Source organism: Cervus canadensis, chromosome 30 (genome assembly GCF_019320065.1).
Source record: "Cervus canadensis isolate Bull #8, Minnesota chromosome 30, ASM1932006v1, whole genome shotgun sequence".
In the NCBI taxonomy this organism is placed as follows: domain Eukaryota; kingdom Metazoa; phylum Chordata; class Mammalia; order Artiodactyla; family Cervidae; genus Cervus; species Cervus canadensis.
In genome coordinates, this window is record NC_057415.1 from 15,610,477 (window position 1) to 15,631,201 (window position 20,725).

Sequence of the window (20,725 nt, forward strand, 5' to 3'; positions counted from 1 at the left end):
TTCCAAAGAATAGCCAGGAGAGATAAGAAAACCTTCCTCAGCGATCAATGCAAAGAAATAGAGGAAAACAACAGAATGGGAAAGACTAGAGATCTCTTCAAGAAAATTAGAGATACCAAGGGAACATTTCATGCAAAAATGGACACAATAAAGGACAGAAATGGTATGGACCTAACAGAAGCAGAAGAGATTAAGAAGACGTGGCAAGAATACACAGAAGAACTGTACAAAAAAGATCTTCATGACCCAGATAATCACAATGGTGTGATCACTCACCTAGAACCAGACATCCTGGAATGTGAAGTCAAGTGACCTTAGAAAGCATCACTATGAACAAAGCTAATGGATGTGGTGGAATTCCAGTTGAGCTATTTCAAATCCTGAAAGATGATGCTGTGAAAGTGCTGCATGCAATATGCCAGCAAATTTGGAAAACTCAGCAGTGGCCACAAGACTGGAAAAAGTCAATTTTCATTCCAATCCCTAAGAAAGGCAATCCCAAAGAATGCTCAAACTACCACACAATTGCACTCATCTCACACACTTACACTCTTACTAGATAATGCTCAAAATTCTCCAAGCCAGGCTTCAGCAATACGTGAACCGAGAACTTCCAGATGTTCAAGCTGGTTTTAGAAAAGGCAGAGGAACCAGAGATCAAATTCCAACACCCGCTGGATCATCGAAAAAGCAAGAGAGTTCCAGAAAAACATATATTTCTGCTTTATTGACTACGCCAAAGCCTTTGACCATGTGCATCACAATAAACTGTGGAAAATTCTTCAAGAGATGGGAATACCAGACCACCTGACCTGCCTCTTGAGAAACCTGTATGCAGGTCAAGAAGCAACAGTTAGAACTGGACATGGAACAACAGACTGGTTCCAAATAGGAAAAGGAGTACGTCAAGGCTGTATATTGTCACCCTGCTTATTTAACTTATATGCAGAGTACATCATGAGAAACGCTGGGCTGGAAGAAGCACAAGCTGGAATCAAGATTGCCAGGAGTAACATCAATAACCTCAGATATGCAGATGACAGCACCCTTATGGCAGAAAGTGAAGAGGAACTAAAAAGCCTCTTGATGAAAGGGGAAGAGGAGAGTGAAAAAGTTGGCTTAAAGCTTAACATTCAGAAAACTAAGATCATGGCATCTGGTCCCATCACCTCATGGGAAATAGGTGGAGAGACAGTGGAAGCAGTGTCAGACTTTATTTTTGGGGGCTCCAAAATCACTGCAGATGGTGATTGCAGCCATGAAATTAAAAGATGCTTACTCCTTGGAAGGAAAGTTATGAGCAACCCAGATAGCATATTAAAAAGCAGAGACATTACTTTGCCAACAAAGGTCCATCTGTTCAAGGCTATGGATTTTTCAGGAGTCATGTATGGATGTGAGAGTTGGACTGTGAAGAAAGCTGAGGCCGAAGAACTCATGCTTTTGAACTGTGATGTTGGAGAAGACTCTTGAGAGTCCCTTGGACTGCAAGGAGATCCAACCAGTCCATCTTAAAGGAGATCAGTCCTGGGTGTTCATTGGAAGGACTGATGCTGAAGCTGAAACTCCAATACTTTGGCCACCTCATGCGAAGAGTTGACTCGTTGGAAAAGACCCTGATGCTGGGAGGGATTGGGGGCAGGAGGAGAAGGGGACGACAGAGGATGAGATGGCTGAATGGCATCATCGACTCGATGGGCATGAGTTTGAGTAAACTCTGGGAGTTTGTGGTGGACAGGGAGGCCTTGCGTGCTGCAATTCATGGGATCGCAAAGAGTTGGACATGACTGAGCGACTGAACTGACTGACTGACTGACCAGTCATACAGTTCCAATCACAATTACCCCATGTATGTAGTCATAGGTAACATACAAGCAAATGGACACTGAGATTTGAATTTCACATAATTGTCACATGCCACAAAATATTAAATTTTTTACTGTTTTCAAAAGTTTAAAAATATAAAAGCCATTCTTATCTCTTAGACTACACAAAAACAGATGGAGGACCAGATTTGGCCCACAGGTCGGCTGACCTGCATTGATCTAATCATGTAACTACGTCCTTCCTCGGTAACTAGCCTTCCTTGTCCTCATCTCCCTGAGCTAAAAAAGAAAAGCCCATCACTGGCACAAGGCCATCAGACACCACTCCTTCTCCGGCACCCTTCCTTGTTTCTTCCCCACCTGTCACTTCTCTCCACCCATGTGGACACCCTCAGTTCTCAGGCACCCTGAGAATGCTCTGACCTCAGAGTTGAGCACTTTCAGGTTGGCCTCTGAATTCCCTTTCCCAAAGATCTCATGCATCCTCACCTCCATTCCCTTGAGCCTCTGCCCAGATGTCACCCCTGCCCCTGTCCCAGCCACTGTATTTAAACAAGCATGTGCATGCTAAGTCGTTTCAGTCATGACCAACTCTTTGCAACCCCATGGACTGTAACACACAAGGCTCCTCTGTCCATGGGATTCTCCAGGTAAGAATAATGGAGTGGGTTGCCATGCCCTCCTCCAGAGGATCTTCATGACCTAGGGATCAAACCTGTGTTTCCTGTGTCTCCTGCTTTGCAAGCGGATTACCCACTGAGCCATCAGGGAAGCCCCTTAAATAAGCACACCAACTCCTATTCCAGGTGGCCTCCTTGTCCCCTTTCTTGTGATGCTTGTCCCCATGGCACTTGTCACCTCTTGACCTACTGTGTATTTTTCCTGTTTCTTGATTGTCTGATCCCCTGCATCACTCCCCGCAAAACTAGAATGGAAGTTCTATGAGGCTAGAGATTTTATGCCCCCCTCAACTTCCAGAAAAGTATCCGATATGGAGACACTTCATATGTTAAATGAGTGAATAAGTGAATGAATGAGTGAACTGATCCCCATCTTCTGTTATACTTTGATTGGAAATGAGTACATGCACTGTTGAATGTCTCAGTAGGAACAGCATGGAAACGTTCAATTTCGGCCAGTTAACTCCACTGGGGTTCAGAATCATCTGAGACCTGAAGGAGCCCACTGGCCATGTCCCATGATCTATTCTTCCAGGTGTGAACTTAGTCATGGCAACCAAGAGAAATAAACACCATCTCACCATCAGTGGTGTCTTTGACTCTAGGAGAAGGCCCAGTTATTTTAATCTCCTCTGCACACTAATATCATTTTCTACAGTAATAATCATTCATAATCCAGGTTTTCTTAATTTATCCTTTAGTTCTAAAACAATTGTTTTTTAAAAAATCAATTTCAGTTTCAAGGTATGATTCATACTCAGTAAACTATTTCATGCATGAAGTAAAATCTGCAGTTAATGAAGACAGTACTCCTCACAGTTTGCACAAGGAGTTTTAACTTTGAAACACAAAAACTCCAAGGGATCCTCTGGAGTTACATAATTAAAGTAAAAGTCTGGCTCTCCATTTTTATAATCACTGGGCTACCACTGTTTGCTCCAGGTCTGCTGCTTATCCGCAGGATTATGGAATAATGTGGGGGCCGCAAACGTGGGGTCCTCTGGACAGGATCCTGCCCAAAGGATCATGAAGGGAAGCTGAGGGCTGAGCCCACATGTGTTGGAGGTCTGCTATGTAAGTGGGAGTGCTACAAAGCGACCTCATGTACAATATAATGTTATCAAAGGATAAGTGCTAAAAATGTGCTGATTTGAAGCTTTCATCTATATTATTAAAGTTCAATGGAATTCACAGCAATTGCTTCGAAAGACCTTCAAGTTCCTCCCTCTCCCCATTATCCCAGGAGGAGTATTTTATCACTGGTGATGTTTGGAATGCTAGCACATGGTGAAAATAAAAAGCGGACCAGATCTGTGGTGGGTTTCCTGATTGTTTTTAACTTCTCTCAAACAATCTATCCCGTTGTGTGCTGGACTGGACCACTCCCACCATCCCACCCGTGATATGCTACCACTTATCATTTCTCTCCATTTAGAAAAAACATCTCTAATCCTCGGTAGTCACAAACAGCTGCCAAATGCACACAGCGTGTTCCTTCATGCCTCGGCTTCAAACTGCAGAGCCGATTCATTTAGTAAGTTAGAACTGAAAAGGACTGCGAGACTCTACTTAAAACCTCTCATTTTATAATAAAAGACATGTATTTAGGTGATCTTTAAAAAATTTTCCCAAATGCCTTCACTTATTTTGTTTCTCAATGAAACCTTTCAAGTGGGCAGGATAAGCATTATTGCCTACTTGGAAGAGGGACATTTGGGACCCCAGAAGTTAAATGACAAGCCCAAGGTTACACAATCTAGTAAATCACAATGTCTAGTCTTAAACCCTCAAGGGTTTGTAAGGCCTGTATTTGCTTATCATAATTATGTTGAATTCAAGGCCACTTATTTACACAATGAGGATTAGAAATACTACTTTTAGGGAACTCTGAGCTACAGTTTCAAAATCTACAGTTTCAAAATCTACAGTGCAGCTGAGGAAATTGCAGATTTTTGCAGTGAGCAGCTAGGTCTGATTCATCTTTGTCTTTCTGGGGCACTGGGTACAGGTTTGTTTCATGGAGGAATGAAATGTTAGGAAAACCTCAATATCCAGTGCTAACCAGTCCACACTGAACCCTAGTGGGGTTGGTGGTCATGATGGAATGACTCCAAGAGCATGTCAACAAAAAGAAGTTTAAAGACCTTTTAAAGAAGAAAAACCTGAAAGTAGCCTCTAAAGATAACCCTAATAGTAATAATTGCCATTTTTGAGTACCTCCCACAGACAGGCAGTTTCTCTACCACACTGTGGAAAACCCTGCCAAGTTCTGATCAACGTGTACAAACGTGTTCTATCTACAACTGAGGTTTTGTGTGCACAGCTAGGATAATGTCCAGAGGTCAGGATGCTAAGCTAAAAGGGTTGGTTAGTTAAGGGGAGAGTGGGGGACACTGACCATGTGCATTACAGGATGAGGTGCAGGGTGAAGCTGTGTTTACCAACACCCATCGAGAGGATGAGTGTGTAAAACAACGCTATCAGGCTACTGAGCAGCTCTACTCGATGCCAACACAATAGGGTGGGCGGCCAAGGGAAGAATATATTAATTATGAAAAGTTATTTTTCCAGCTTTCTAAATTATGTCCTTTTTAAAAATGCTGCCAACCTGTTAATCCTTTTGGATGTGCCAAAAATATTACGGTCTTCCCAGATGTGCTGCAAATAAACACAGGTTGAGAATGATCATGCTGGGTATTTCACACACACAATTTGTAGCTCTTACAATGATTCCACAGATAAGAACTCTCATGGGGTTTAAGAGCTCACCCCAGTTCACGATGTGGGTGGGTGGGAATTGTATTCAGTTTAGGTAAGTTTCCAAAACCCATGTGCTTCCCTCCTTGCCTGCTCCCTCATACCTGTGGGAAAGGCTGTCTTGGGAAGAAGAAAGTGGGAGCATTTTGAATGGCAAAACTTGAACCAGGGGTGGAGCTTCAGGGAAGCAGATCTACAGACTAACCTAAGGAAAGAATGTCCTGACAGGCAGAGCTGCCCACGAGTGACCTGGGCGGCCGAGGATGGTCGCAAGATCCTGAGTGGGAGAATCCAAGCAGAGGCCCGGAATCCTGCTTGGTCAGAATTTCCCCGAAGAGGGTATGCAGAGAATCTCTCAGCCTGCCTTGGGATGGACAGCCAAGACCTTACACAAAGATGGGTCAGGCCACTACCAAGGTCGGGCCACAGGCCACATGCTGCTCACTCGTGGGCTAAGTCAGCTGTCCCTAAGGAGAATTCCAGACAAACAGTATAGGGGCCCAGTGAATATCAGGCCAATGACATGGACCACAAGATGGGGACTTCTTATTGGCCTACCTGGTGACGCAAGTCATGAAATAGAAAAGCGAGTGGGGGGGGGAATGTTGGACAATGAGGACAAGGTAGGAGACAGCCGTGGGAATTGTGGGGGGAGGGATGTGGAGGCCCCTAAGCTAGACCAAGGAGGAGTCAGAGAGACCACAGGTCACCCTGGGCTGAGATGATGACAGCCTCACCAGCCTGTCAGTTACGGAAGGCTGGAGCAGCATTTTGGCACTTGGCAAATAGGAGCAGAAGCATCCACATCTAAAAGGCTGGGTTGAAAACTGGCTCTACCGTGGAACCCCCAGCGAGTCCTTTAACCTCTGAGTTTCCTTGTGCATGAAAAGTGTTCTGCCTCCTTCAGGACAATCAAGAGGGAATGTGTGCAACATGCTTAACACATCATCTGCCTCCTACTGAGCAATCACTAAATGGTAGCTGTTACTATTTTCATTATTGCTGTTTTGAGTTTAGGACTTTCAAAAGCCTATTCTAAAAATCCCATTATCCAAATACTTTCCAACTCTTCAACTCATTTTTGGAATCAGGGAATGGGAAAGGATTTGTAGTCAGAGAACATTCTGGAAAGTTCTTTGGGAAACAGTCTTCTTTGTTCAGTCTGAGATCCTCCAGTTGTGAAAGCTGGCATGATAATATATTTTAACACAGTTTTTCTGTCCCAAAGAAAAATCCTCAAAAAGTTAGTGATTATCTTCACTATTTTAACTAATCACATCATTATCATAGCTCCATTTTGAATTTTGGAGTGTGAAGTTAGCTTTGTTTTGTTTTTCAAATTTATTATCAAGAATTGCCTGGTTTCTGGCTTACTCACTGATTACCATTTTTCCTGATGAGAAAATCTAATCTGAACTTGGTAGCTTTATTAAGAAATATTTCTGAGGGCCTATTTGACACTGCATTAGAATTGTTAAAGCTTTCCTGTGCTATTACGGTAGTTCATGCTTGGCTCTTCAGTCTTTTTGCATTTATTATAAACTTGAACACAGGGGGTCTTCACTGGGAATGGTTTTGCTCCCAAGCCATATCTGGAGGCAGTTCTGTTTGTTACAAACAGAAGTTGTAATTGTTGGGATTGTTACTGGCATCCCATGGGTAAAGATCAGGGATGCTGTTAAATATCCTAAAAGGAACAGGATAGCCCCCCACAACAGAAATATCCAGCTCCTAATGTCAGTCAATTGTGCTGAGGCTGAGAAACCAGGTCTGACATCTATCTTTCCTGCCATCTGTGTTTAAGAAATACCAAGAGGACAAGGGGCACATGACTGTAGTCCATTACATGAGGTACTGTCTTTGAGAAAAATTGTGTGGACTTGCAAAACTTTTCTTTCTTTTTTTTTTTTTTTTTGCAAAGAGAAAAATCACTTTTAAAGCAAGGCACTAAGAGCGTGTCCTCCTGCTGGCTGGGTGTCCCTTTTTTGGTTTCTGTGCCCTGGGCATGGTGTGAGCATCGCCTCAGCCAGAGCCACGTTTTCAGAGCAAATCAAACCTCCTAAGGAATTCATGGAACATGAGCACTCTGGACTGTTTGCCCAAGACTAAAAGGGGGAAGGGATTGTGTTTGGGGGGCTGATGATGCTGAACTTTCAACCCTCCTTAGCAATGTTTGCTGGCCAAAAAGCAAAGCCAGCTGTATTTGGACAGCACTTTACACAAACAGACAACACAGACTGTTATCTCCTAAATTGGAGGCTTTCTACAATGTCTTCTCGTGTGGGCACTGGACTCCGGCAGGAAGACCACCCACAGGCAAGCACACCGCACCTCCCAGGGAGGCCCTCTAATCACCCACCGTTCTCGCCACCTGTTCTGGGCTGTGTTATCAGATGTGAGGGAGCCAGCTAATAACCCTTTATAAGCTATAAATGGAAGTGGCCATGGCAGGGAGTTGATAAACATTTGGGGGGTAAATTATTTGTATAGCTGACTGTCATTTGCACCCCTCTCAGCTTCTTGAAAGGACATGTTTCAAGTTACAGGCTGTCCAAATGGCTGTTTGCACGGAGGGTGCCTATTGCCACGCAGTGTCTGTGGTCTCGTTCCAGGCTGCAGTTAATGACAACAGCCCTGGATATTTTCAGCCTTCCTAGGCACCAGATCTTTTTCCTTAATCCTGTTTGGGGGTGAAAAGGAAATCCCAAATCTAGAACTCCCTAAAGTATCACATGTGCTTTGAAATCTCAGATCTCAGTTTGGGGTTGAAAAGGGTGGACAGAGTCGTTTAAGAAGTGAGCTTTTACACGCTTCATTAGTTTGGGTTAGGTTTTATTTTGTTTCTACTAAAAGAACGTGAGGATGGGAATGCTGCAGATAAATGGACATCTGACTGTCTGAGGCAATTATAGCTCCTGGATTGCGTAGGTTGCGCTTAGCACAAAAGATGTGTTTCGCTGATGCAATTCGATCACAGCTCAGCCGTGCCTTGGTGGTTGATACCTTGGTGGCTATTGGATTAAAGACTGAAGGGGGAGTTTTGGAAATGAAAATGGCATGAGGAACAGGGAAGAAGGGCCCTGGACATTTAAATAACAAAGTGACACCTGTTTTTTCACCCGAGGAATGGGAGAGTAGGCAGAGCTTGCTGCCCAAGCCCAGTTTCTGCTTTTGTCTTCCCAGGGAAGCCAGAGTTGTGCACAGACCAGAGTGTGCGTATGAGCAGCTTCCAGAGGCTCTGAGCCACTTGTGCAGGGCCTGGGGATGACTCATGCTGTGCTTATTTCAGGAAGGGTGCCAGGTGGGTGCCTGAAGAGCTAGGTTCCAGACCCCTCAGCTCTTGGGGGGCTGGGGAACCTCACCTTCTCCACACTCCTGTCTTTATCTGCCACAAAGAATGCTTATGGCTGAAGGTGCTGCTGGAAGCTACAGAAGTCTGATTCAAAACTATCATCTGGAATCCATAATTCTATCATCATGGAATCCATAATTGGGCTGGAGAGAAGACCTCTCACCGATGAGATCATCAACAGTCGGAGACCATAGGGAACTGGCAGTGGTGTCCAAGGGAAAAGGAGAGCAGGGAGACTCTAAGGAGGAGGTCTGGCCCTCCACTGGCCTCCATGGTGGTTGGGTTTGGGTGAGGACCTAGGGAGGGAATGCCAGGGCCAGCGGAGGGCATCGGCACTATCCTTCAATTGGCCCCAAAGGAACAGAAAGGAGCCTCGCAGGTTGGCATTAGAGCAGCAGGTTAGGGCCACGTTGTGAAGGCAGAGGTGAGTCTTTTCCTGGGAACACCAGCACAGGAAGAGCTGGAACGCAGTGATCTGAGGTGAGTAGGTCTGGTGAAAAGGTAAAACGCTGGGAGGAAGAGAGTGTCAGCCCAACATCAGGGCTGGGTGGCCCCCTGGCCGCTGGAATAGAAAGAGCCTTGGGAAAGGGCCCACTAGACTCAAGAGGAGAATCAGCAAGACCCTGCTGGAGGTGAGTCCCTGCCTGAGTCTTGAGGAGAGTGAAATACCTTCCGCAGAAGCTAGCATGTCCTGAAGCCTGAAAGAGAGCTTTGTTCCCTACGTTTTGAATCTGGGGGCAAAGCACCCAAGCAGAAACACCCCACAGGTGGTTGGAAATACCGAACTGGGGTTGGGAAGGGTGCCTTGGCTTCTCTAGATCCTAACTTGATTTTTTTTTTTTTTAATCACTCCAAGGTCAGCAGTGCTATCCCAGGACAGTAGACATTATATTGAGCAACAACTTTGTACTAAATTATTAGCTGAAGACATGCTCTCATCAGGTCACAGCTCTACCAAACTGGGATTGTGACTATTGCTATAGTCAGAAACTGACGTTCAGAGAAGTTAAGAAATTTATCCAAGATCACATAGCTTGCAAGTGGCTGGACTGGGGTTCAGACTCAGGTCTGGCTGATGGAAACGACCATACTCTCCCCCATTCTCAAGGGAAGTCATGACTCCCTTGACTTCTTAATGCAGGAATTCTTTCAGGTGAAACTTCTGTTTCTCTACAACTAATGCAATACTGTGAGCACAATGGTTAGTTTTTTTATATGTGTTAAATATTTTTCTTTCTTTCTGTCACCACATTGCTTACAAATAAATATCAAATTTTTATTAGTCTGCTATTTTGAAAAAATAAAACAAAAAAAAGAACAGATAATCCTGTCCTCTTTCTGTTAAAAAGCATCCAGTTTAGAGACAGCAAATCAATTATAGTTATTTGCTGAGTTAGAAATTATATTTCCTTTTTTGCAAAGTGATGGAAATTTCTTAAAGGCAAAGGAAACAATATAAGTTTATTCCTTATCTTTACTTCAGAGAATTTATCTAGAAGATTTTGTTAATAGAATTCTTTGACAAAATTTTAATAATTTTCTAAAAGTAAAACTTACATGCATCTCTTCCATGTAGCTCTCAGGCCAAATTCATCCATATCCATGCGAAAATATCATTTATATATTTAGGGAAGGAAAGTACATAGATTGTGCAAGGTCTCACAGTAACTAGAAGTAAAAATTTAAGATTAGTATTTACCACTTCTACTCTGAAAGTCATGCCAGAGTCAGGCTACCTCCCATATAGTTTCAAGGGAAAATGAAATCAGAAACCTAGCTATGGTGATTTTTACTGCGTTGAACTTTTTGCCAAATTTGAGTTCTTAAAGGAATTTCTCTCCAGGGTGTTTTGGCAGAGACCTTGCTTTTTTTCAACTTTCACCTGGAGCACTTAGCTGGGATCCTCTACTGCACAATCAGTTTGCCCCAACTCTCTCTGCCTTCTTCTTTAATTTAAATCAGAGTAAACAATATATGAGAGTATGCTACAATATATCTTTGCTGCTGACTACAAGTTCCTTCTTCCATAACCCACTGGCAGGCAGGAAATGGACAGTCTTCATTAATTTCCTAGAGAATTACCATTTTCTGTCAAGTAGCATTGCTCTTTTACCCAAGGGATTTCTGCACATTAGAGAGAAACCCTAGGCAAAGTGGCCCATGGGTGGCTTGGCGAAACCATTGTTTCTGTATAAATGATCGTATAATTCCATGAACCCAATCATAAAAATCAGTATGTCCACAGAGATCTAAAGCAAATTAAGTTAAACTGTAGAGATATGGAAAGACATTACTTTTCTATTTAGTTTTATTTAATTTTTAAATCAAAATAATTATACTTTTAATATGGTTGTTACAGACAAGGCTTTATGCCTTTGTGGGCCAGGAAGAAAAAAAAGGACAAGAAAAAAAACAATAAAAAATGTTGGTTTGTATAATACAAATTTTGCAACCCAGGGAGAAAGTTGCAGGGCTTCATTTTATTTTTCAGCCTCTATATTAATATTAAGCTACAGGAGCCCGTTGCAGAAGCAATATGCACTTTTTCTTAGACAAAGAAAAATTAATAATTGATTTCGATGCTGAAATCTGCTTTGCAATCCTCAATCCAGGAAGGGTAGCAAAACCTAAAAACTGAGCATGTGCAGGCCAACATCCCCACACTGCCCTCTGGTGGTAACCCACCTCTTTGCATTGATACTAGGGGTCAGGCAGCTGGGAGCCTTGTGGACAGCTGAGGTCTGACTGCCTCGAAGGAGGGCATTACAAATAGTTTTATCCTTTTATGTGCACCTCACCTTTATCACATGTCCTGATTTTCAGTCATCTCCTGCTCACCTCCCCAGTGGCCTGATAGCTACTTGGGGACAGGACCCTGTCATCTTCATCTTGTACACCTGCTTAATAGAACCCAGTGCCTGCTGGATGCATGTCAGATATGTGAAGAAAGGGATGCCTCAGTAAACTAGAAAGTCGCTGAATGATTGTCCCCACATCCTCCCTATAAGGGGATTGTGTGGTTCTTAGGTTGTATGTATCATGTGCCCACAGAACTGAGCTTAAGTGAATGCACCTGATTACTGGGGACATGGCATGTGGGCACCTGCATCTTGGGGCCCACTTTAGATTCAGCTTCAGCCTCTGGTCTGGCTATGTAGCTGACAACTCTTTCCATCACGGATACAGTTGATGTGATTGAGCCATCAGGGCTCAGACACAGGATTTGGGAAAGCTTTGGAACCCCAATTTTCACTTCTCATTTCAAATCCAGGGACGCTAAATTGCAAATGTGGAAAACACGTAACAACTATTAGCAACAGTTTGGACCTCCATAGCCTATTCACAGTGTTGCCAATCTCTTAGAAATAATACTTCCTGATGAAATAACTTAGTCCAAGGGCAAGTCATTTCAAAGGGCCTCATCTCTGAAATTAGAGCATTGATTACCTAGAATTTTCCAGCTCAGATATTTCTTGACCTTAAATCTAGTCTTGTATAAATTATTTGTATTTTATTTGAATTCATTTAAATTTGAAAAGTAATAATTAGACATGTTCATCTCCTTGTAGAGAGCTCCCTACTCTGTACTGCTGGTCTCTTTTCCTAGCAGAGTCTCTAACCAGTCCATCTTTGACACTTGCCTTCACTTGAGATGGCCTTTGTAAAGATGGGCTTCTGCTTTTTAGACCTTTCAAAGAAAGCTCACGTGTATAACAATGTTCATAGTAGTGTTGTTCATAGTCGCCCAAAGCTGGAACCAACCTGGACGTTATTAATAACTGTAGTATGGTCTTATTCTAGAATACTATACGGCCATGAAAATGAGTAGGCCACAGAGAAGCAGATGAATGTGGTGTGATGACATGCCTGCTCAAACACCCAGGACTGGGGGGTTAAACAAAACATATAACAACAAGGAAACAGGGCAAATACTTCACATTTTAGATTTTCATTTTTTCTTGGATGGGAAACTTTATGGAAGCACACATGAGAGGAACCTGAATTGATATCTCAGAGCAGAAATTTTCACAGTATGATTGCAAAGCCCGTCAGGATCATCCAAGGGGCTTGTGAAAACCGAAGCTGTCTGGGTCCTTATTGGCTCCCCTGCATCAGAATCTTCAGGTGGGAGAGGAAAATCATAATAGAGCCCCGAGCTGATGCTTATGCATTATAAACTATGAAAACTTGTTCGAAAGCTTGGTTAAATCTCAAGGAGGATGGTTCTTTGTTAGCCGCCTAGGTTTCTTATTGTCTCAAACATCACTGATATCCCCTGATAGTCCAAAGCAAGGACCAAACCCTGTAACATTCAAAACTGAGGGGGACACATGCCTCCCCCATTTTCGTGGGCTGTTTGAGAATCAGATTTATGGAGACCAGTTGACCAAAGAGAGAATGCCAAGCAGCTGAAGACCCCAAGCAGATTTTAGCCAAGATTTTTTAGGGTCAGAGAGAGGCCAAGAATGCCACTCTTAAAGAAAAAGCCAGTAAGCCAGGGAATGCGGCTGCATATTTGTGAAGAGCTTAATACGTGCTGAGCAAAAGACAAATAACAATAATCAAGCTAAGCTGTAGTGCTTTTTTCCCGTCCCTTTAAAGACATTTAAGCTCAACCCAAAAGCTGACCTCCAAGTTCCTATGTTATTATTCTAAGCCATATCGTTAGCTACAGGAAATAATCCTGTTGGTTGGAGGAAATACTTAAGAAGCAGTTTTCTTTAGCCTTTGCCAAGTATACAATGTGGTGAGGAAACTGAACGTAAAGTACATTTTATGTTCACCTGATATTAACATGTGAGATAGTTGATTCATCCTTTTGGAAATGGAGACATCTTCTGGATCAAGGTAATAAAATGAGTGACTAGATCTATGGCCAATGACAAGAGGGGGAAGGGATTGAGGCATAAACGGGGTAACTTTAGATAAAGAGGAAATAACAGCTTTATTTTCCCTACAATCCCCATGGTTTTGGTGTCGACCCACTCTGTTTTCGTCATTATGAAAACAAGATTCATTTCAGAGTATCTCCCAGAATGTGATGAATTGATGAATTGAGTTGTCCTTGGTTACTGTTCATTGCTTTACATAGCAGTTAAGAGTGTGGACTTTGGAGTCCACTGACTAAGATCAAATCCCAGTTCTGCTGCTTATTAGTGGGATGATCTGGATTGGGTAAACCGACTGTGCTGGTTTGCCAGCGACCAAGAGGTTTGCTGGGATAATGGCGTATTCGGTGCTGAAACCAGGCAGGTTCCAAGCAAACTGGGACAAGATAGCCCTCCTACACCTGGAGCAAGTTACTTCACTTTTCTATGTTTCAGTTTCCTCATCTGCGAAGTGGGGGTGCTAGCCTAGCAGCCTGCTCTGGGGAGTCCAGGAGGCAAGCAGCACTGGGAACTGGGCCTGGTGCCCAGCAAGCACCAGCGTGTTTGGCCACTTACACACTAAACACGGCCTGCTCCACCCCAAACATGTCTAGATTTGTCTAGACCAGGACATCACTTATGGATATCGTGAACCTTCCTTTGCTGTGTGGTTGGCTGAGATGCTCACATAACAGGTATTTGGTATGCTCCATGAAGCAACAGTCATGACATGTGGGGCCAGAATATCCTCTGCACTTCTCTGGGTGGTTGCCAGTCCACTGTCAGTAGGGTTGTGTGACCACACACTCACCTGTGAGCCATGGAAGCAGGAGGCCATGGCTCATTTCAGGAAGCTGGTAAGATGGTCACTGCCTCTGGGTGTGGACTGAGATGGGAGGGAAACAGGGGCTGGAGAGAGGGGAGGTCAGGGCAGACTTGGGACCTCGAGGGGTCAGATATCTTAAAGACCACCTGAATGCAGAAGTCACATCAGAGAAGGAAAGATGATCAGGTCTGTTCTCTGATTTCCTCAAAAGTTCATGGGAAAAAAAGAAAAGAATGGCAGGAAGGGCAATCAATAAGGAAAAGTAGGTTGAGGCAACACATACCTGCATGGGTCAGTTTGCAGTAAATACTCTCTTCATTCATTCAACACATTCAACAAGTCAACACATATTTACTGAATACCTACTATGTGCCAAGTGCTGTGTGCCACCCGCACTGGAAGTGTGCGTCCTTGAACACAAGAGGCAGCAGCCTTCTATTCTAGTGGGGCCACCTCTTCATTCAGCATATGGTTACTGTTGTTATTCAGCCACTGTCATGCCCTGCTCTTTGCAATCTCACGAACTGCATCATGCCAGGCTTCTCTGTCCTTCACTATGTCCTGGAGTTTGCTTAAACTTATGTCCGTTGAATTGATGATGCCATCCAACCATCTCACGCAGTTACTGAGGCTTCTAGACACCTGCCTTGTGATATTCAGAGACTAATAAACAAACACATATATAGGAAAATATCAGGATGATGAGAGAAAATAATAATAGCTAGTACTCAACAGAGAATTAACCACCTAGGAGGTCAACAGAGCTGAGACGGAGAAGCTCTGCTCTAGAGGGCCTGAGCAGAGCGCAGTGTCAGGCAGGGATCATTGAAGGCCTCTGTGACCTGTCTTTGAGCTGAATCCATGATCAGAGGGCATTGGCCATGCACACACCTGGGAATGGCACGTGTAAAGGCCCTGAGGAGGACAGGCCCAGGCTGTACAACAAAGCCAGTGTGGTGGGGGGAGGTGGCGAGAAGATGAGGGCAGAGCAGGTAGCAAGTCCAGCTGAAGTAAGGAGGCTGGAATTTACACTAGACACAGCCAGAAGCCACTGGAAGGCTGAAAATCATGAGATTATATGAGCCTTTTTAATCTTCTTTTTGCTTATCTGTATTTTAAGACTGTTATGGGTTGACATGTGTCCCCTCCCCTCAAATTCACATGTTGGCGTCCAAACCCCAGGACCACAGAATGTGCCTATATTTGGAGATGAGGCCTTTAGAGAGGTGATTAAGTTAAAATGAGGTCATAGGGTGGGCCCCAATCCAGTATGACGGCTGTCCTTATAAGAAGAGGAATTTTGGACACAGACATTCATGTAGAGGGAAGACTTGTGAGGACACAGGACGAGACAGGCATCCCCAAGCCAAGGAAGGCGGCCTCAGAAGAAACCAGTCTTGCTGACACCTTGATCTCGGGCTTCTAGCCTCCAGACCCGTGAGAAACAAATTCCTGTTCTTTAAGCCACCCAGTCTGGGGTACTCTGTTATGGCAGCCCTGGTAAACTAACACAGTGACAGTGCTCCAATGAGAGAAAAATGTGTACACAAACACATAATTAAAGGAAAAAACAATAAAAGTTTCTTTAAAAAGAATAGCTAAAGGAGACATTACCAACATGTTTGAGATTCCAAGTAGAAAGAAAAGATTTTTTTCAAAAACCAGCTATAAGGAAAAGAGGAGAGATGATTTTAGAGAAACACGGGTACCTCAAGAAGAATCGAAGCAGGAGGTGTCAGCGGCATTCTGCCCAAATAGGCCAGATGCCTTCATCTTGTGGTGGAGGCTGCACCATCTCAGGACACCCAGCCTTCAGGGGATTCAGTTTGGTGAGAATCACACAGGCTGTGGAGGAGGCATCATGGCCACCAGTGCCTCCCTCTGATGAGTTTTGTAAAACTGCTTTGGAAAAGTCAGCTGCAAAGAGTCAATTTACAAAAAGCACTGCTGGCATCATAGTGGGAAAAGGAAGGGAAGGAGGGAGGAAGGAAAGGAGGGAAGGGAGGGGAGAAGGGAGGGAGGGGAGAAGGGAGGGAGGGGAGAAGGGAGGAAGGAGAGAGGGAGGCAAGTGTTTAACAGAGTTTCAAAATGGCCACTATGGTTGAATGCCAACCTTGAAAAGGAGAGTTTTAAAGAGAATATATAATAAAATATGTAAAATACACAAAAGAGGAGGGGCAAAGGAGGTGTATATTAGCACATCTTACTTTTCACCTTGATGCATTTGGAATAGTATTAGTTGTAGACCACAGACATGACACCACGCACTGTCTCTGTATGTCCCATTATGAATGGACGTGACCCAGACCTGTCAACTGTGGAATCACCTTATCCGGATCTCAAAAGGAAAGCACAGTGTTTTGCAACGTAGTTTAATTTGCGTGGACAAGGCTGGAGCAGGGCTGTTTGAATATTCTTTTTTTAGAATCTCCATTATCACCATTTATCTGAGAGCTTGTGAGAAACTGTCCTCTCAGCAAACGCCCCAGAGCAGTAAACACTGGCCCACTCCAGGGCCTTACTTCTCAGTCTGACATATGCTTCCTATTCCATATCCCCTGTCGTGGAAACATCCCCTCCCCAAGTCTCAGTGGGTTTGGTGTGTGTTGGTTCTGGCTGGGGTCAGGAGATTCGAAATGGAGTTGAAAACAGCTGAGTAAGTGAGAACATGGAACAACGGACTGGTTCAAAATCGGGAAAGGAGTACATCAAGGCTGTATATTGTCACCCTGCTCATTTAACTTCTATGCAGAGTACATCATGCGAAATGCTAGGCTGGATGAAGCACAAGCTGGAATCAAGTTTGCTGAGAGAAATATCAATAACTGCAGATATGCAGATGATACCAGCCTTATGGCTGAAAGCAAAGAGGAACTAAAAAGCCTCTTGATGAAGCTGAAAGAGGAGAGGGAAAAAGCTGGCTTAAAACTCAACACTCAAAAACTAAGATCACGGCATACAGTCCCATCATTTCATGACATATAGACAGCGAAACAATGGAAACAGTGACAGACTTTATTTTCTTGGGCTCCAAAATCACCACAGACTGTGACTGCAACCATGAAATTAAAAGATGTTTGCTCCTTGGAAGAAAAGCTATGACCAACCTAGACAGCATATTAAAAAGCAGAGACATTACTTTGCCAACAAAGGTCCATCTAGTCAAAGCTATGGTTTTTCCAGTCGTCATGTATGGATGTGAGAGTTGGACTATAAAGAAAGCTGAGCACCAAAAAATTTATGCTTTTGAACTGTGGAGTTGGAGAAGACTCTTGATTGAGAGTCCCTTGGACTGCAAGGAGATCCAACCAGTCCATCCTAAAGGAAATCAGTCCTGGGTGTTCATTGGAAGGACTGATGTTGAAGCTGAAACTCCAATATTTTGGCCACCTGATGTGAAGAACTGCCTCACTGGAAAAGACCCTGATGCTGGGAAAGATTGAAGGCAGGAGGAGAAGGGGACGACAGAGAAGGAGATAGTTAGATGGCATCACTGGCTCAATGGACATGAGTCTGAGTAAGCTCTGGAAGTTGGTGATGGATAGGGAAGCCTGGCATGGTGCAGTCCATGGGGTAGCAAAGAGTTGGACATGACTGAGTGACTGAACTGAACTGAAATTAATATTGCTGCATCTATGGCAGGATTTTGAATGATAAAGCTCTCTGTGATTCCATAGAAGAAGTACACTTTGGGCAGTGGTGTTCCTTTTATCCCACTGAGAGGACTCACCAAAATGCCAGTCGTGTTTTCAACCGTGCCACTTTGTAACCTCTAAAACCCAAAGTCCAAGGGTTCTGTTTGCCTCAGTCTGCCCAATGTCTTTAAGATAGTGACAAGGTCATCACCAATTCTTTGTTTCTCAGTCAGATATATAAAAGTGAGAGATGAGGTGCTTGCTTTAGCACAAAATATGAGCAGTGAAAAAGTGTATTTACTCTCGATAAGCATTGCTAGCATAAAATACAGTCCCTTTCTACTCTGCCCCAGGAGGCCGCGGCAGCCATAGCCCTGTGCAGGCCTCTGTGAATGACAGTAAAGTGCAAAGTCGGTGCAGAAGGCTGCATTGGCGGTTCTCCGCCCTGGGGAGCTGCGCGGTGTGTGGTCCAGAAGCTCTCCAATTACCCAGCTTCACTCCCATTCCGACAAGTCCCCAGGGGGCACATGCTTTGTAAAGCTTCCTGGGGAATCCCCTATGACCCCACCCCCCCCAACCCCCACTTGAGGCTGAGAATCAAAGCTCTGAATTGCTTTCCTGGTGAGAAGTCTCATCTCCCAGGATCTCTTCAGTTGAAGCACTGAATGAACTTAATCTACAAATACTTCATCTTCAAAAAGAAAATATTTTCATGATTATCTAAGTCAGTAATATGTTTATTACAGAAGATTAAAAAATACCAGCAGGTATAAAGAAGAAAAAAAAAATCCTTGTATAGCCTTGCTAGCCGCTGTATCATCACCTGGGTTCTTGTCAGCAATGCCCCACTCCAGACCTCCTGAGTCAGAATCGGCATTCTTACCAGATTCCCCTCCTCCAGTGGGTTCTGTGCTTATTCAAGTTTGAGAAGCCCAGAGTTTGCTAATCCCAGAACAACATTTGAATGTATTTTCTTGTAGTTCTATACATGTATTAAAGTTGGGGTAAATATTAGATTATCGGTATTGCAATTGCCAGCTGTTAAAAGGTTATTTTGAATTTATTTTAATATTATTCAGAGGTTCAGTTTGTGTCCTGATTCTCTCCTTTAATTGCTTATGCTATCCACCATCACTTCTACTTGTTTTTGAGGCTTTCTTAAAACCCAGTTTCTTCATTCTAGGGTGAAGAATAGAATGATCAGTGGCACATGAAGGGTTAATGTCTACCCACTGCTCTAATATCCACCTAAAGACCCCAGGCCCCCGCCTGCCAAGCCCAGATTTTGCAATGTTTGCCATGCGCTTGCTTCATGTTGAAAGATGAACGGAATGGAGATTTCTTTTTGTCTGCACGTATCTGTGTGTGTGTGTGGTGCGTGTGTACGTGTGTTTCTCTGTGCAGTCTCCGTGGGTGGCCTCCTCTGGGTGAAAGCGCAGTGTTCCCACTGTTGCTTATCCTGAAGGCTTTCCAAACCTCCCTCCGTGCAGACAGCCAGGGGAAAACACCTCTGAAGGGAGAAAGAGCAGTGCGCAGCCTGGATTTCTCAGTCTGTTCCTGCTCAAGGAAGGCAGGCGAGGGACCCCTGCCCCCCTTCTTCTTAAAGGCTTCTTTTCAACCTGTTTCCTTTCGGAAACATAGTTTGGGAAGGTGTCTGTCTACCGCATCCTCGCTTCTCCAACAGCCCTAGGCTAACAGAAGAGGTGGCTGCTGCCGCTTGCATGGAGGGTCGATGGGCTGAGCAATCCTGGGGCGTCTGCGGCCTGGAAGGCAGTGGGGGGCTGGCGGGGAGCCGGGTGGGGGGGTGCTTTGCAGTGGCCGAGAGGCGGCGATAGACCCCCTCAGTCACAAGGAGGGCGAGGGAGAAGCGAAGCACTGTCCCCCCTGGTCTTCCTGTTCTGCCTTGCCCCTTGCCTCCTCTGTAACAGGACTCTGCGTTTCCGAGGGCTGTTTGGTGGGCTCAGGCTGTCAGGTTGCCATGTTTCCCAGCGGGTGCAGAAAGCAGGTCAGCCATGCTGAGCCACTGCTCCGAGACCAGCCCCACACCTCTCACCACCGAGACCAGCCCCACACCTCTCACCACCGCTGTCTCCCCCTGGGGCCGAGCCTCCTCCCACTCCCCTTCCCCCGGGGCCCTGTGAGCCGCCGGGCTCACTCTTCCCAGCAGACTTGCTTGTCACCACAAGCATCTCAGTCATCCCGAGCACTGGCCCCGCTTGACTTCCCCAGCAGGCCCAGGCCACAAAGCCTTTTGTTTACAGACTTGTCATCCTCCCCACATTCCCACCAGCCCGTGGTCCAGGGAAAACACCCAGTACAAAAACACCCTGTGTGCATCTGGTAGATTTTCCACTAAAAAGTTCAGCATCCAGGTGAATGGGTTCTGGATCCAACCTTCTGAATACTGAGAAATAAAAGAGGGCGTTTTATGTGCGTTTGGCACTCGCGGGAGCATGTGGCACCCAGCTCATGCCCCCACCGACGTCACCACGCGCAGCCCGCCCACTCCTCTGGTTTCCCTTACCTTGATCTCAGTCACCTACCTTGTTGTCTGAGGAGAAGGGCAAGCTGTAGATTGCTCAGAACTCAAGATGGTTTTTCAGATGACTTGGGCCAACTCCTGAAGCTACCTAAAAAATGTACACAGGTTGGCCATCTAAGGAAAAGCCATGGATGGCATTTACCCCAACCTCAGCTGAATTCAAACCACTAAACGCTTGTGTTTTCTACAACTTTCCTAGTTTAACAGGACTGGATGGATGCCTCTGAAAAAATAACATT

The 20,725-nt window shown here is 44.6% G+C and overlaps 1 long non-coding RNA gene across 2 annotated transcripts in view; it reads right to left on the minus strand.

The window, feature by feature from the left end:
* Positions 1-20,624, minus strand: part of LOC122431946 — a 37,951-nt gene extending 17,327 nt beyond the window's left edge. Inside the window, exon 1 of one of the 2 annotated variants that reach the window (XR_006266674.1) lies at positions 20,488-20,624. This is a non-coding gene — a long non-coding RNA (uncharacterized LOC122431946). Of the gene's footprint in view, positions 1-16,018; positions 16,217-20,487 lie in introns of those variants that run through there. The other variant, XR_006266673.1, reaches the window with a different exon arrangement.
* Positions 20,625-20,725: the final 101 nt, after the last annotated feature.